Raw genomic sequence first — 13,558 nt, forward strand, 5'->3', positions numbered from 1 at the left:
CTTGTGACAGGAAAACACTGTGCAGACAGAAGTTACATGAGTGTTTATAATTCTGTTTTATCTTCACTTCATTTGCAGAGGATCACTTCTGATGAACATGGCAGTCTTTTGTAAGCCAGGATTTAATATCAGTATTTAATTCTCAGCAAGCAGAAAGGGCTTGGGCTTAGTTCAGATTATTTCTTTTTTGTTTTCAGAATAAACTCAAGAATTTAGGAGGAAATGATGAGCTCTTTGGTCCATTTTGAAGTTGAGGAGATGGCACTGAAGTGACAAACAGAGCATTCAGCACCCACAGAGACCCCAGAATAATAACCTGGCATGTAAACAGACAGTGAAAAAAGGAGGAAACCAGCCTGGAAAAACCCTCTGCTGAGCACCTCTGCCTTTCCTGGTCACTGCAGGGGCAGGGAAGGGAAAGAACAGGCTGGGAACGGGGGCAGAAGTGATTTGAGAAGCAGCAGAGGGTGGGAGGGGGCAGAAGTGATTTGAGAAGCAGCTGCCAGGGGATAGTGACTACAGAAAATGTCCATTATTGATGCAACAAGACTGGAACTGCCTGGGCTGGGTCCTTTTGAGCTGGGTCACTGTTGCTCCAGTGTGACATCACCACCAGGGCTGGAGATGATGTAATTAACAGAAACTGGGCATGTTAATTAAGAGCCAGGTCAGCTGTCCTCTACTCTTAGTGACAGTGTCCTCCAGCTGTGATAGCTGAGTAGATTTCTCACCCACCAGTGGCAGACAGGAATTTTTAGCAGCTGATGGACCCCAGATCAATGACTTACATAAAGCAGCTCCTGAGTCATCTCCAGCAAGTGTACACATGTGAAATTGGGAAGGAATAGTCTGGAGCTTGTGCTGCTCTGGTATCACAGAGTGGGGAGGTTCAGAGGGCCCACAGTGGCTCCTCTGGTGCAGCTCTTTTCTCCATTCTCCCACAGCTCCTCTTGGAACCAGATGTTCCCAGATGTCTCCCACAGTTTCCCTTGGAATAGGATTTCTCCCCAGCTGTCTGCACAGCTGTTTCTCCTGGTACCAGATATTGTCCCCAGCTGTCTGCACAGCTGTTTCTCCAGAACCAGATGTTCTCCCCAGGTGTCTCCCACAGTTTCCCTTGGAATAGAATTTCTCCTAAGCTGTCTGCACAGCTGTGTCTCCAGAACCAGATGTTGTCCCCAGATGCAGAGGGGCAGCCCTGGCTCCCCCATGCCACTCCTGCCTGCTCCTCTGAACTGTTCTGCACAGAGCAGCTCCAGCAGCCAGGAATTGGAATTTCCCTCCTTTCAGAAAGTTTCCCTTTTAGGCTGGAACAGATAGAAAATGTGACCCTGGGAGCACATGGCAACATTTGCCTCTGCCCGCGTTCCAAACACAGCCCGACCTTGCAGCAAACCACGGTGTAAGCAAGAAATGCTTAAAAAACCTTGGGACTGTTCAGATTTTCAGTTGAAGGAATGAGGGGATAATTAGTTCACAGGAAATCCTTCAGTGGACAGTGCCAATCCAATTGAAATTTTAAGCTGTATATTCATGCTCAGCAGTAGATTTAATTTTTTTTTTTAAATGGTGTAAAATGCCAGCTAGAAAAGTGGTTTCCATCTAGGTTAACAATAGGGGTTCTTGCATAAGCCACTGGAGCTTTCAAAAAATGCTTAAAAATAATTCCCTGCAAACTTTAAATGGAGTGGAATGAAGACAAAATTTGGAATAATTTCTGTGGGGACCTACATTATATTTAGTGGGTTGGTATCAACATCTGAATTCAATTTCTATAGCAGCAGCCATAGGTGCTCACAAATTAGGGTCTATATTACATGCTTTTATTTTAGTTACTACAAATGCTTCAAATGAATGAAGGGGCCTTTATTTTTAGGAAAAAAATTCCTAATGTTAACTTAAAAACCTCACCTCATCCAGCTTTTTATTTCCTGCTGTAGAATACCAGGGACCAACTCTACATTTTTCTTCTGTAGCTGAAGCATTTGTGTATTAGAAAGGTCAAGAATGTCCAATATTCAACTTTTTGGACATTTTTTGAAGATCATGGAACATTACCAACTGTTTTTCTCTTCTAAATAAACAATTTTCCTCTAAACATGCAGGTTGTACATTTCATAAAGGTTACAGAGTTTGTGACATTCCCATTCTCATATCTTTGTTAATGAAAGGACCTGAAGGTTGAACATTTGAATGCTCAGAGGTTGGCAACTAGAAAACCACCCCAGATGAATAACCTGCAATGAATACTGATTCTACTTTGGGGTTTTTGGGGGCTTCTTGGGGTGTGTGAGCACAGGAAAAAAATCTGATTAACAGATTTGTCTCTGATTTGCAAACAATTCAGATTTCTTCTTCACTTTCTTTCTTAAACTACAGTGTAAGAGTAGTGTGAGCTCTGAGGCTCAGAAGAATTGTACCTCGGAAGAATTTAATTGTACCTCAGAAGAATTTGCTGGCTTTTTGAACATTTCTTGAAGCACATAAGATAAAAAGAATTCTGGTGCTGAGCAAGTACTTCAAAGCTGTATTTGGGGCTCTGTAAAAAACCCAAACAACTCTTGTCCTCTGTTGCAGAAAAGTTTGAATGTAGCTGTTTCCACATTCACATGAAATTTTATTTTTATTGAAGAATAAATCCTTTTGTAATGTGCTTTTTAACGAGCACTGTGGGCTGCTGTGGTGCTGACTTGTGTCACCTGCTGGCTGCACATGGGGGTGTGGGACAGCTCCTTGCTGGCCAGCTGCTCCCGAGCATTAATCCAATATGCAGATCCTGAGCCTTAATGAAGGACTAATTAATGATCTGGCAGAGCCTCAGCAGCCTGGTGCACCTTCAGGCTGCCACTGTCACACTGGGTTACCTCCTGAGCTCCTGGCTCAGCTCAGGAACTCTCCTGGCTTGGAATGTCAAGAGGAAAAACATCCAATTCCTTTGAATTCCCCTTGGAGTTCAGGGCCAGCTTCAGAAGGGGCACTTGCTAATGACCTGGAGGTGATTCATCCATTATCAGGTAATCTGAATTTAGCTGAAGGGATTTAAATTCATTGAAGACAAAAACCTCATCTCCTTTAACAGAGAGCTGCCCATAGAAATGAGCAAAGAATTTGAAGTTAACAGAATGCTTTCAAAATGGAAAACCCTGGCTGGCTTTGGACTGCCCAGTGGAAGCAAAGCTGAAGGAAATCTGATTTCCCGTGGCTTTAGATGGGCTTTCTGGGGTTCTGAGGAAGGCAGAGAAGAGACTCCCACCTGGATATTCTGTGCATCTGGAATATCCCCAGGGAGGGAGCAGGCTGAGTGCCCCATCCTGCAGCTCTGCTGGCAGCAAAGCTCACATTAAATCCTGGCTTTCCCGTGAAGAAGTCATAGTCTGGCAGGGTATTAACCAGTAAATAAATCATCTCTTAGTTTTACAAAGCTGACATTTACTGCATGAGCAGTTCCATGTCTTATTTTATGTCCCTGGATGAGAATGGAGCCTGGAAAGTGCTCTTCAACACAGCTCTACTGTCCAATGGAATACTTACAATTGTAGTTACTTTTGTATGTATAAGAGTACATGGATGACACAAGCTTTTGCAAGAGCCAGTGAATATTTCAAATTTTGTTTTGTTTTTCCATGCCTTGACATCTCTCTTTCAGAGGGCTCTGAGTCACCCTGAGTCTGCAGTTAAGTGTTGCTGATGAATTCTCCCCTCTATCACTCATAGGTCATTTGTTTCTTTGTCTCTTGTGTTTGATTTTCATCTGGCAGTGATGAAACCTTGCACGAGCTCCCCAGGGTGGCTGCCCCAGCCTCCAAACTAACACAGGATTTTTCTCCCTTCACATATTTCTGCCATTTTTGAATTTAAGCAGCTGTATCACACACAGAGCTGGGATTGAGCTGCCCAGTGATAACTCCCTGCCTCCTCCACATCCATCCTTTGTTCCCTTCTTCCATTTTCTGTGCTCCTGTGGCTTTGTACCCTGGGGTGACAGAACTGACCTCTGCAAGTTGCCCGTTCTGGAAGAGTCCTTATAAATCCTTTGTGTGACTAAAGAGAAATTCCTGCCACGGAGCCCTTGATTACTTTTTTGTGTGCAGAGAGCAGCAGCCTCTGAGTGCTGGGACACCCTGAGGTGGAGTGCCCTGGCTGAGCAGGCAGAGTGAGAGGAGGTTTTGAAGAGGGATCCTTCCCATGGAGAGAGAATATTCCATGGCAGAGGGCAGGAAGGAACTTCACTCAGCTTGAAACAATGGCTGTTTCTTTGAATCGAGTTGTGAAGTTATCCTAAGAGGGGAGGAGGAAAGAAGGAAGAAACAATATTGTGGGTTTCTTCCACCCACCCTGACCCCACAAACAGGAATGGGGGTTTTTTGTGCTCTGAAAAAGTATCTGTGGTTAAAAAAAAACCCAAACAACCAAACAAACAGCCCACAATAAAACAACATGAAAAACCTCTCAACCAACCCCTTCCAGTAAAAAAAGTTCCTTTCTTGCTGTTAAGCTTTTCTAGGGCTGAGATTAAGCATGGAGCTGCCAGCTTGGGGCAGCTCCGTGTGGGTTTGGGAGTGTGGAGCGATGAATTGCAGAAGAGTTGGGTCTGGAATCTGCTCTCAGGGGACCCAAAGCACATCCAGGCTGTGCCAGGCCACAGCAGGGCTGTTTGTCACAGCCAGGGGTGATCCAGAGAGGGATCTGGGGGGTGATAATTGGGCAACAGAGCTTTCAAATGTACCACCTTATTTTCTCTTTCACACCCAAGGCAAAGCCCCATTTCACACCTTAGAGCAGCCCAGGTGCATAATTGAAAGATTAAGTGAAAGGTTAAGTGATACAGAAAGCCACAGACAACCCAGAACAATTTCTTCTTTTGAATTCTTATCAATTCTTTTGAAATCTTGCCTTTTGACGTAAGTTGGTCAAACTTTGAATTCCTGGCTCTGGGAAACAGGGAGCTCAGCCCTGCTCTGAGACTTTCTGACTGTCTGAATCCCCTGAATCCCCTCAGCATCCTGCAGGATTCCTCCTGCCTCAGTCTTGCCTCCAGCCTCAGCAGCTGAGAGCACACAGCTGGGCCATGATAGTTTCAGGTTGTATCGAGATGAACTCTGTATTTTCAATCTAATCTAATGTTTGATCTTTCCGACCCCAAATCAAAGCTATTTTCTGCAGCATTGCCATGGTGATGCACAACACCGAGTGTTGTCATTGCCAGGGCTTTTAGAGCTTTATTGAAATGCTTTTGAGCTGCAGGAAAAGATCTATGAGAAATAATGGTACATTATGTCGGAGATTGATTTACAATGGGCTGCTCTATAAAATATTTAATAGAATCTCTAAAATTATATCAAGACAAGTTACCAGAAAATTAAAAATACCGAAGTATATAGAGCTGCAAACATGGGCATTAGTGTGTGAGTACAAGCAGGCCTCTCCTCCCAGAGCTCGGGAGGAAAATATGTTTGCTGGCAAATTGAGTGATTGTTTCTGAAAATTGGCAGCTCCCTCGTTTCTGGGTAGGCCTTCAGCATTACCTATTCCTAAGAAACTTCTTTGTATTCACAGAGTGCTTACTATTGTGAAGCTAATAGATATGTTTTTGATGAACACATTTTTCCATTTGAACTGTGAGAGCAGTAACCTTTAGTCATGCACAGACAAGATCATTTAAATTCCAGGCTCAGTGCAGCAAACTGGCTAGATTCAGAATCTGATATGCACATTGGATTAATTATCCTTGGTTTTTTTTTTTTTTTATTTGATGAATCTTATGTGATGATCAAATAGTGAAGTTTATTTTACCTGTGTGGCAAATTCATTTGTAGTCTGATGGATTAATTTCTCCCCTATTCAACCCTCCTCTTTAAAAATACTTTTATTGCTTTTTCAGAGCACGCTTTGTAAACTTCAGATTCTGTACATCGAATTCCATCTCTCCCAAAAACCAGCAGTGGGTGTTGGATGTGGAATCCTGACCCAGCTGAGGACTCAGCAGAATCTTTAACCATTCCCAGGTAGTTCAGACTCCACCCCAGTGGAGATGAGGACCAAACCCCATCCAATCCCCAGGTCAGGCCAGGTCCAGCAGCTCTTCCTGAGATGTGGGAGTTGAATCAGTCTCTGGGGTTCAGGCTGCTAAAACAGCAGTCAGTGCTCTGCCTTTCACCTTGCAGAGCATTAATTCAAACACATTCTGTCATTTCCTCTCAAACTTCTCTTTGCCACTAATGGCAATAGAAACATTACATTTGCATACATCAATTACTAAGCAGTTTTGTTAAGCAGATTGTTAGGTTCATTAATACTGCTTGAAAGTGAGGCTAATTATATCCTGCTTCCCATTTGGGATGTTGTTTCTGTCTGAGTTGTAATGTGACTAAATTATTATTTTGATTATGCTGGTGAGTTAGTTCATTCTCATTTATCTCCTGATTCTTTTCATTCAGAAACCTTTGAAATCGGCTCAGATGCTGCAGTCTGAGAAGCCTCCCCCTGAAATTCAAGCAATACAATTCTGTTCTTCCCAGGACAGAGTTATTGGAAACTGGGAGGAGGAAGAGAATGGGACATTCTCCGTCCATCAGGATATATTAGGTCATCATATGGATTTTCTGAGTGAGTTTGGGCAAGTTACTACAAATCCATGCAAATTAGTTCAGCTTTGCATCCCAGCAGCCCAAAAAATGGATTGAAGCAGCAGATTTGAACTTGCTTGTGCTAACAGCCACCCTGGTCTGCTCCTGTTTCCAGCAGGCCCTTACCAGGTCTGGAAAAATCCTTTTCCAAAGATCTTTGTTTCCCATTCCATGTGGAAAATCCTTTTCCAGAGATCTTTGTTTTCCATTCCTGTGTCATTTCCCGAGCCTGAAGCTCTGCCAGTCTGTAAGATGCTGTCTCTCCTGAAGGAGGCACCTGACACATTCCCAGGGCCATTTCCTGCACAATGGCAGAGATTGTACAAATCCTTTGGGGCTCAACAAGAGCTCTCCGTGGTGAGGCTGACAAGGCACTCCTGCCTGTTCCTATTCTCTCCCTGCTGTGTCAATGAAGCTCCAGGGAATCAGGAGGGAGCAAAGAATGAAGCTGAGTGCCAGGAGAGTAATCCAACACACACTAAAGAAGTGACACAGCTTTGCCTTTCCTCATGCATTCACAAGGCTCATTAGCACCTGGTTTACCACGTAAAAATAAAAGAAAATGAAAGCAGAGCAGTTAGGAACAGATTGGGAATTACAGATTTGTGTCAGAGCACTGGAGCTCCTTTGGGCACTTGAGGGCCGTGGCTTTAAATGTTTGGGGTTGGTGCCACTCTGCTTTCCCACCCCTGCAGGTGCTCCAGGAACACCAGGACGTGGCACTCCGTGCTCTGGGCTGGGTGACAAGGTGGGATCAGCCACAGCTTGGACTCTTGGGGGTCTTTTCCATCCTCAGTGACTCCGAGATTCTGTAACAACAACAACAAAATTCTTCAGCTATTGCTGAGCTTTGCCAGAGCTCTCCTCGTCCTGGCTGTGACATCCAGAGTGGCCTTGAGCTACAGAAAAGTGACACAGCCACCACAGCTGTCCCCCCACCCTGTGTCTGACCTTGGCATTTGTGCCACTGACTCCTCCACTCTCAGTGAACCACAAGGACAAACCACCAGCCACGATAACTTGTTAATTAAACCAATAAATGGATTAAACACTGCACTTCTTTATATGAAAAAAAGAAATGCTTCAGATTACCAAAGAGCTTTTTGGGGTTTGGATATCTGGAGCCCAGTCCTGCTGCCTGAGTAGTTGCTGCCAGGCACCCTGTGGTTGCAGGCTGTGTCCTCCCACAGGAACACCAGCTCCTGTTCCCATTCCTATTCTTGTTCCTATTCTTGTTCCTATTCTTGTTCCTATTCCTATTTCTATTCCCATTCCTATTCCTGTTCCTATTCCCATTCCTATTCCCGTTCCTATTCCCATTCCTATTCCCATTTCTATTCCTGTTCCTATTCCCATTCCTATTCCTATTCCTGTTCCTGTTCCTGTTCCTGTTCCTGTTCCTGTTCCTGTTCCTGTTCCCATTCCCGTTCCCATTCCCATTCCCATTCTTATTCCTATTCCTATTCCTATTCCTGTTCCTGTTCCTGTTCCTGTTCCTATTCCTGTTCCTGTTCCTGTTCCTGTTCCTGTTCCTGCTCCTGTTCCTGCTCCTGTTCCTGTTCCTGTTCCTGTTCCTGTTCCCGTTCCTATTCCTGTTCCTATTCCCATTCCTATTCCCATTCCTGTTTCCATTCCTGTCTTTGTTTCTGCCTTTCTGAGCTCGAATGCAAGCTGTGCACTATCCCTGTGTCCCTTGGCAGGCTGGGTACAATGCAGAGTAACTTAATTAAGTTGCTCTGGGGGAAAAAGCAGAGTTGGCAGCAGCCAGATGAGAGCACTAAAAAGCAGAGCATCCTCTGCAGCTAAATGATCAGTTAAACTGCAAAAGGAATAACAAATCCAGCTGGAAAAAGGCACTTTGGATAAGTTCAGGGATCCCAAGTTATGCTCAGAATCAGGACCCAGCTCATTGTAAAAAAAGCAGTAAAAGCGTTGTGCCTTTGTGTTGCTTGGTCCTTCTAACTGGGCAGTGACATTTAATGAAACTGTGATTTTTTTTTCCTCATTAGTAATGCTAAATATTTAACCAGCTTGTAGCAGCGCTTTTAGAGGCTTTGCTGGTGATTTGTGTTGCTCGAAGCAGGACTGGTCACTCTCAGAGAGAGGGAAAGCTTGGTCTGGTCATGTCACGCAGTTCAGAAGCTGCAGGGCTCCTGCAGGAGCATCTCCAGGTCTGTTTTGAGGAGCTAATTTCCCCCAGGTTGTACAAATAGCTCTGCTACCCTGCCAGCAGTGCCCAGCACCCTGAGTGTGGAGCCATCCTCAGGGACAGCTCGGCTGGCAGTGCCCAGAGATGTGGACACATCTTCCACCTTGGCATGGATTAGCTTCTTTTCTTTTTAAGACTTTTATCTCTGTGTGTGGCACAGGATGGTGGGTCAGAGATTGAACAAGTCTCCATTCTGTTACTTTACTTCTCTCGTAAAACTTACTGATTCCCTGAGGCTTTTAGAGGGAGAAATGGCCTCAACTTGTTCTTGGACAGAAAATAAAATGCCCACATGCTCTCCACTCTGCTTGGGGCATCATTAAGGCAGCTATAATTGCACTAATTTTAGTGGAAAGGAGCCTACTTCAGTTCCCTGAGTGCAGCAGGAGTTTTGAGGTGGTTGTGATGCTGAAATGATTTTGAAAGTTAAGCACTGCAGCTGTTTCAGAAGCTGGCTTAAAAAACTATAAATCCAAACTCCTGTTGATGTCAATTGCCCTGAACCATGTACAGAGCTAATTGAAAGCTTTTAGCTGGTTTGGTTGTCCATGCACTCCTCACTTCCTTGTCCAGGAGTCCCAAATTACATATAATGAAAAAAATGAAAGCATTAAATGGTTGCTGCAAGTGCTTGGAGTGCAGTGTGCCATAACACCCACGTCACCAGCACAGGAAACAGAAAATGTTCCTGTCTGGAACATTTCCATTCATAGAATGATTTGCTTTGAGAGGGAGCTCAAAGGAATCTCCACCCCTGCCATGGCAGGGACACCTCCCACTGTCCCAGGCTGCTCCAAGTCCCAATGTCCAGCCTGGCCTTGGGCACTGCCAGGGATCCAGGGGCAGCCACAGCTGCTCTGGGCACCTGTGCCAGGGCCTGCCCACCCTCTGAGTAAATAAAGAATTTTTTCCTTGTAATTAATCCCAGTCTTCCCTCTGTCAGCTTGAAGCCATCCCCCTGTCACTCCTTGTCCTTGTAGAAGTCCCTCTCCAGCTCTCTTGTAGCCCCTTCAGATACTGCAAAATAGAATAAGGTTCATCTACAACACATGGGGAAGGATTAACACTCAAGTTCTACATGAAAAATTGTTTTTTCTTTAGATACCATGAAACAACAACAAAAAAGTTTTCCTATTGCGTATTTGTGATTCTGGAAGGTTTCTGAAAGCTGTAAATTTGCAGCTAAGGATTGGAGATTCGACAGTAAAAAGCAAGATAACAGAAATTCCTCAGTTTTGGTTGTTTATATTGCAGCACCATGTCTCCATGGAGCAAAGGGCTACAGCACAGTGTCATAGCACAGTGTCACAGCACAGTGTCACAGCACAGTGTCACAGCACAGGGTCACAGCACAGTGTCACAGCACAGTGTCACAGCACAGTGTCACAGCACAGTGTCACAGCACAGTGTCACAGCACAGGGTCACAGCACATTGTCACAGCACAGGGTTACAGCACAGGGTCACAGCACAGTGTCACAGCACAGTGTCACAGCACAGTGTCACAGCACAGTGTCACAGCACAGGGTCACAGCACAGTGTCACAGCACAGTGTCACAGCACATTGTCACAGCACAGTGTCACAGCACAGGGTCACAAAAGTGTCCCTGCACATTGTCATAGAACATTGTCCCTGCACATTGTCCCTGCACATTGTCCCTGCACATTGTCACAGCACATTGTCAGAGCACATTGTCAGAGCACATTGTCAGAGCACATTGTCCCTGCACAGTGTTGCAGAAGTGTCCCTGCACATTGTTAATGCACATTGTCACAGAACAGTGTCACTGCACAGTGTCCCTGCATGCTGGGGGTGCCTGTCACTGTAAGAAGACAAGGACAAGGACTCCCTGTCCCATCTCCAAGGAGGGAACTCTCCAGTGGCCAGGCCACCAGGCTGTTCCTGTCTTGAGGCCTGGCTGGTGTCAGAGGGGCTGGAGCAGTTGCAGGCAGGCAGGGACACGGGTCCAGCTCTGGTACCCTGAAGGGTGACACTCAGGCTGCTGTGACCCAGCCTGCACAAAGGCCTGGGTAGATCCCAGAGCTCCACCAGAACTGAGCTCCTGCCCAGTGCTCAGGCTGCAGCACATTTTACCCACCCTTGGCACTGCAAGGACCCCCTGGTTTTCTTCTTGTGGAGGTGAATTTCTTGTGCTGGGCTGCAGAACTGAATGGCTGCAAAGATTTCCTCAGCTTTAATTTTTCCATGATTATCCAAGTAGTGCTTGGTATAAGCTTCCACCAAGAATCCCTTTTTCACCATAATGAAAAACAATCTGCAGGAACTGTTTATCTTTGCTTCTGTTTCCTGCATGCTGGTCTTGGACTGTGTAACCAACACCAGGTGGACGCTGAGAAGTTTTTCTGTGATAAACCAGAAATATTTGTTAGTGATTTATATATTCAAGGATGACAAAAGCAGCCCCAGCACCTGGCAGTGAGCAGAGCACTGCTGGAGGGCTGTGCCTGCCTGGCTGTGTCAGCACAACCATGATTAATGTATTGATGGGGCTTGGCAGGTACCTGAAAACAATTTTCCTTGAAAACAGTGCTGTGTTATGTTCTCCAGTTACCTCCTCCTGCTGAAACTGCTGTGAGGAAGATCTTTGCTATTGATAGTAGAGGTGAGAAGATTAAAAAAACCACAGCATCCTTTTGTGCCAGTGGGTCCTAGGAAAGGAAAGAACTGAGTGTTCGTGGTTCTTTGAAATTCTGGTGTGTCCTGACTGTTTTACTCTGTAGTTACACCCTTATCCCTGGAGCACAAAAATACCTCCATAAAACATGAATTCATCTCTGGAGGAGAAGAGAACTGAGTGAGAAGAGAGGGAAGCATTAAGTCTCTAAAATAAATTAGTATCTGTAGTACAGCTCTTCCCAGTTCTGACATGGAGCTGCTGGTCCTTGGCATGAGCTGCACCATCGGGGTGGATGGGGAACAGCTGTGCTTTCCAAAGAGGATGGAACCCCCTGGAACAGCTGTCAGGGGGAGTTGGTAGAGCCATGGAATTACTGAGGTTGGATCAATAATGGTGAGGGTGCTTGTGAACCCGACACTGCCTCTAAACACCAAAGGCAGTCAAAGTCCACCTCTAAACATCAAAAACAATCAAAAGCCTTGGAAGGGGCAGGAAATGGTTGATTCCACAGTTTCTGAGGGGCTGGAGAAGCCTCTTGCTTTGGCCCTCCCCAGCTCCTCTACCAACAGGAATTCTCCTGCAGCCCCTCTTGAGGTGAGTTACCTCAAACCTGTGTGGAAAATTGGCAGCTGGAACAAGGCATTGAGGAAAAGAGGTCTCAGATAAATTCAGCATGAAATATTTACCATGTGTGGCACAAGCCTTCCTCTTTTTTGACTATTTAACATTGTTTTCAGACCTAGTGCTTGCAGCAGTAATCACAAAATCCTGTGTTGGTCGTTTTGAAACGTGTAATGAAATTTGCTGAAAAGTGTGTGAAGTCTGCTTTTGATTATAGATGTTGCAGGATCTTTCCAGTCCTCCTTCCTTTTATATGGAGGAAGGAAAAAAATCCCTTTCCAGTGCATGATGGCAAACTTTTAAGTTTCACTTTCAGCATGGCTGAAGTGAAAATGTGATTAGGTTGGCACAGCCAGGGTAAATCAGAGTGAGATTTTGGGATGATCTCTTCCTGCTGTTCAGAAAAACCACTGTGAGCCTCACAGCTTTTTTTTTGTCTTTGCAGGAGCCCCCCAGAGAGAGAACAATCATCTATTGTCCAAAAATCCCCCATTTTCTAACAGGAACGGGAGAATGAGAGGCACGGCTGTGGAATTGTGGCAGCGTGTGACAAACGAGAGCAGCCAGGGGACAACCTGGGCACAAACCTGCTTCCCGAGAGAGCACAGGGAAGGTGCCACTGCCACCATCCCAGACAATAAAAGCAGCTTGAAAAGAATCACTGATGATTTAAGAAGTGCTGATGCACTGGAAATGTTTTTCCTCCTGTTCATTCTTCCTCCTGTTCATTCCTCCAATGTCCATGGCCAGCAGGGGCAGTTTAATTTTATTTGGAGAATGTAAATGGAGAGTTTGGAGTTGTAAATAATTGCATTTCAGCAGCCACACCACAGAGTGACCCATGGGCCACTTGCATTGCTGCTGTGGCTTGTAGCTGCTCCCAGTCCCACTGCTCAGGGGTTCTTCTCCCAGGGAGGCTCCCAGCAGCACCCTGAGCCCTCTGGGAAGCCCTCTGACGGATTTTGGGAGCAGCTTTTGGACATTCTCAAGCATTTTTGTTACTGAAGTGGGCCAGTGTAACAAGTCAGAGCCTGCAGCATTTTTCAGACCAGAAAACCCCTGCCAGTCTCTCACAGTGTGGCATCAAGAAAGCTTTAATTATCATGTGCTTGACAGCAAGAGGTAATTGATTTGTAATTTGTCTTGGGTTTGTGGTTTGATTTGGGTTTGGCTTTTAATAAGGAACTGTTCTAATTGCCATTTAATGTGCACTGTTCCATCCAATGCTTATATTTTCCCACTTGAGTGACTCTTCCCATAGTGGTGTCTGTTTAAAAGGAAGTTTTTTGTCAAAACAAGAATTGTGACGGGCCATAATCTTCCTCCCTCGAAAGAAAGCAATTATTCAGCCAAAATATGTACACTCTGGTGATTATGTGGATGTATCACTTCCTGCTGGGTATTAAACTGTATTATTTCTGGAGTCTGAACTGGGAATATGATTAATAACAGCTTCTGATACAGC

The sequence above is a fragment of the Serinus canaria genome, chromosome 20, assembly GCF_022539315.1.
Source record: "Serinus canaria isolate serCan28SL12 chromosome 20, serCan2020, whole genome shotgun sequence".
NCBI classification, from domain to species: domain Eukaryota; kingdom Metazoa; phylum Chordata; class Aves; order Passeriformes; family Fringillidae; genus Serinus; species Serinus canaria.